This window comes from Salmo trutta, unplaced genomic scaffold (genome assembly GCF_901001165.1).
Source record: "Salmo trutta unplaced genomic scaffold, fSalTru1.1, whole genome shotgun sequence".
In the NCBI taxonomy this organism is placed as follows: domain Eukaryota; kingdom Metazoa; phylum Chordata; class Actinopteri; order Salmoniformes; family Salmonidae; genus Salmo; species Salmo trutta.
In genome coordinates, this window is record NW_021822727.1 from 154,996 (window position 1) to 159,634 (window position 4,639).

Consider the following 4,639-nt stretch of genomic DNA (forward strand, 5'->3'; position numbering starts at 1 on the left):
GATGGGGGTAGAGGGTACCTCTAGATAGGGAATAGGGGTGATGGTGTAGAGGGTACCTCTAGGTAGGGAATAGGGGTGATGGGGGTAGAGGGTACCTCTAGGTAGGGAATAGGGGTGATGGGGGTAGAGAGTACCTCTAGGTAGGGAATAGGGGTGATGGGGGTAGAGGGTACCTCTAGATAGGGAATAGGGGTGATGGTGTAGAGGGTACCTCTAGGTAGGGAATAGGGGTGATGGGGTAGAGGGTACCTCTAGATAGGGAATAGGGGTGATGGTGTAGAGGGTACCTCTAGATAGGGAATAGGGGTGATGGGGGTAGAGGGTACCTCTAGGTAGGGAATAGGGGTGATGGGGGGTAGAGGGTACCTCTAGGTAGGGAATAGGGGTGATGGGGGTAGAGGGGTACCTCTAGGTAGGGAATAGGGGGTGAGGGGGGGTAGAGGGTACCTCTAGGTAGGAATAGGGTGATGGGGGTAGAGGGTACCTCTAGATAGGGAATAGGGGTGATGGGGGTAGAGGGTACCTCTAGATAGGGAATAGGGGTGATGGGGGTAGAGGGTACCTCTAGATAGGGAATAGGGGTGATGGGGTAGAGGGTACCTCTAGGTAGGGAATAGGGGTGATGGGGGGTAGAGGGTACCTCTAGGTAGGGAATAGGGGTGATAGGGGGGTAGAGGGTACCTCTAGATAGGGAATAGGGGTGATGGGGGGTAGAGGGTACCTCTAGATAGGGAATAGGGGTGATGGTGTAGAGGGTACCTCTAGATAGGGAATAGGGGTGATGGGGTAGAGGGTACCTCTAGATAGGGAATAGGGGTGATGGGGGGTAGAGGGGTACCTCTAGATAGGGATAGGTGATGGTGTAGAGGGTACCTCTAGATAGGGAATAGGGGTGATGGGGGGGTAGAGGGTACCTCTCGATAGGGATAGGGGGTGATGGTGTAGAGGGTACCTCTAGTAGGGAATAGGGGTGATGGTGTAGAGGGTACCTCTAGATAGGGATAGGGGTGATTGGGGGTAGAAGGTACCTCTAGATAGGGAATAGGGGTGATGGGGTAGAGGGTACCTCTAGGTAGGGAATAGGGGTGATGGGGGTAGAGGGTACCTCTAGGTAGGGAATAGGGGTGATGGGGGGAGGAGGGTACCTCTAGGTAGGGAATAGGGGTTGATGGGGGGTAGATGGGTAACTCTAGGTAGGGAATAGGGGTGATGGGGGGTAAGGGTACCGCTAGATAGGGAATAGGGGTGATGGGGGTAGAGGGTACCTCTAGATAGGTGAATAAGGGGTGAGTTGGTGGTATGAGGGTACCTCTAGATAGGGAATAGGGGTGATGGGGGTAGAGGGTACCTCTAGGTAGGGAATAGGGGTGATGGGGGGGTAGAGGGTACCTCTAGGTAGGGAATAGGGGTGATAGGGGGTAGAGGGTACCTCTAGATAGGGAATAGGGGTGATGGTGTAGAGGGTACCTCTAGATAGGGAATAGGGGTGATGGTGTAGAGGGTACCTCTAGATAGGGAATAGGGGTGATGGGGTAGAGGGTACCTCTAGATAGGGAATAGGGGTGATGGGGGGTAGAGGGTACCTCTAGATAGGGAATAGGGGTGATGGTGTAGAGGGTACCTCTAGATAGGGAATAGGGGTGATGGGGGGTAGAGGGTACCTCTCGATAGGGAATAGGGGTGATGGTGTAGAGGGTACCTCTAGGTAGGGAATAGGGGTGATGGTGTAGAGGGTACCTCTAGATAGGGAATAGGGGTGATTGGGGTAGAAGGTACCTCTAGATAGGGAATAGGGGTGATGGGGTAGAGGGTACCTCTAGGTAGGGAATAGGGGTGATGGGGGGGTAGAGGGTACCTCTAGGTAGGGAATAGGGGTGATGGTGTAGAGGGAACCTCTAGGTAGGGAATATGAGTGATGGGGGGTAGAGGGTACCTCTAGATAGGGAATAGGGGTGATGGTGTAGAGGGTACCTCTAGGTAGGGAATGGGGGTGATGGGGGTAGAGGGTACCTCTAGGTAGGGAATAGGGGTGATGGGGGGTAGAGGGTATCTTTAGATAGGGAATAGGGGTGATGGTGTAGAGGGTACCTCTAGATAGGGAATAGGGGTGATGGGGGGTAGAGGGTACCTCTAGGTAGAGAATAGGGGTGATGGGGGTAGAGGGTACCTCTAGATAGGGAATAGGGGTGATGGTGTAGAGGGTACCTCTAGATAGGGAATAGGGGTGATGGGGGGTAGAGGGTACCTCTAGGTAGGAAATAGGGGTGATGGGGTAGAGGGTACCTCTAGATAGGGAATAGGGGTGATGGTGTAGAAGGTACCTCTAGATAGGGAATAGGGGTGATGGGGGTAGAGGGTACCTCTAGATAGGGAATAGGGGTGATGGGGGGTAGAGGGTACCTCTAGGTAGGGAATAGGGGTGATGGGGGGTAGAGGGTACCTCTAGATAGGGAATAGGGGTGATGGGGTAGAGGGTACCTCTAGGTAGGGAATAGGGGTGATGGGGGGTAGAATGTACCTCTAGGTAGGGAATAGGGGTGATGGGGTAGAGGGTACCTCTAGATAGGGAATAGGGGTGATGGTGTAGAGGGTACCTCTAGATAGGGAAAAGGGGGGATTGGGGGTAGAGGGTACCTCTAGATAGGGAATAGGGGTGATGGTGTAGAGGGTACCTCTAGATAGGGGAAAAGGGGTGATGGGGGTAAGAGAGGGTACCTCTAGATAGGGAATAGGGGTGATGGGGGTAGAGGGTACCTCTAGATAGGGAATAGGAGTGATGGGGGTGTAGAGGGTACCTCTAGAGAGGGAATAGGGGTGATGGGGGTAGAGGGTACCTCTAGGTAGGGAATTGGGGTGATGGGGGGTAGAGGGTACCTCTAGGTAGGGAATAGGGGTGATGGGGGTAGAGGGTACCTCTAGGTAGGGAATAGGGGTGATGGGGTAGAGGGTACCTCTAGGTAGGAAATAGGGGTGATGGGGGGTAGAGGGTACCTCTAGATAGGGAAAAGGGGTGATGGTGTAGAGGGTACCTCTAGATAGGGAATAGGGGTGATGGGGTAGAGGGTACCTCTAGATAGGGAATAGGGGTGATGGTGTAGAGGATACCTCTAGGTAGGGAATAGGGGTGATGGTGTAGAGGGTACCTCTAGGTAGGAAATAGGGGTGATGGGGGGTAGAGGGTACCTCTAGATAGGGAATAGGGGTGATGGTGTAGAGGGTACCTCTAGATAGGGAATAGGGGTGATGGTGTAGAGGGTACCTCTAGATAGGGAATCGGGGTGATGGTGTAGAGGGAACCTCTAGATAGGGAATAGGGGTGATGTGTAGAGGGTACCTCTAGATAGGGAATAGGGGTGATGGGGGTAGAGGGTACCTCTAGGTAGAGAATAGGGGTGATGGGGGGTAGAGGGTACCTCTAGATAGGGAATAGGGGTGATGGTGTAGAGGGTACCTCTAGATAGGGAATAGGGGTGATGGGGGGTAATAGGGGTGATGGGGTAGAGGGTACCTCTAGATAGGGAATAGGGGTGATGGTGTAGAGGGTACCTCTAGATAGGGAATAGGGGTGATGGGGTAGAGGGTACCTCTAGATAGGGAATAGGAGTGATGGGGGGGTAGAGGGTACCTCTAGATAGGGAATAGGGGTGATGGTGTAGAGTGTACCTCTAGATAGGGAATAGGGGTGATGGGGGGTAGAGGTTACCTCTAGGTAGGGAATAGGGGTGATGGGGGGTAGAGGGTACCTCTAGATAGGGAATAGGGGTGATGGTGTAGAGGGTACCTCTAGATAGGGAATAGGGTGATGGGGGTAGAGGGTACCTCTAGATAGGGAATAGGGGTGATGGTGTAGAGGTACCTCTAGATAGGGAATAGGGGTGATGGTGTAGAGGGTACCTCTAGATAGGGAATAGGGGTGATGGGGGGTAGAGGGTACCTCTAGGTAGAGAATAGGGGTGATGGGGGGTAGAGGGTACCTCTAGATAGGGAATAGGGGTGATGGTGTAGAGGGTACCTCTAGATAGGGAATAGGGGTGATGGGGGTAGAGGGTACCTCTAGGTAGGGAATAGGGGTGATGGGGTAGAGGGTACCTCTAGATAGGGAATAGGGGTGATGGGGGGGTAGAGGTACCTCTAGATAGGGAATAGGGGTGATGGTGTAGAGGGTACCTCTAGATAGGGAATAGGGGTGATGGTGTAGAGGGTACCTCTAGATAGGGAATAGGGGTGATGGGGGGTAGAGGGTACCTCTAGGTAGAGAATAGGGGTGATGGGGGTAGAGGGTACCTCTAGATAGGGAATAGGGGTGATGGTGTAGAGGGTACCTCTAGATAGGGAATAGGGGTGATGGTGTAGAGGGTACCTCTAGATAGGGAATAGGGGTGATGGGGGGTAGAGGGTACCTCTAGATAGGGAATAGGAGTGATGGGGGTGTAGAGGGTACCTCTAGAGAGGGAATAGGGGTGATGGGGGTAGAGGGTACCTCTAGGTAGAGAATAGGGGTGATGGGGGGAAGAGGGTACCTCTAGATAGGGAATGGGGTGATGGAGTAGAGGGTACCTCTAGATAGGGAATAGGGTGATGGGGTAGAGGGTACCTCTAGATAGGGAATAGGGGTGATGGTGTAGAGGGTACCTCTAGG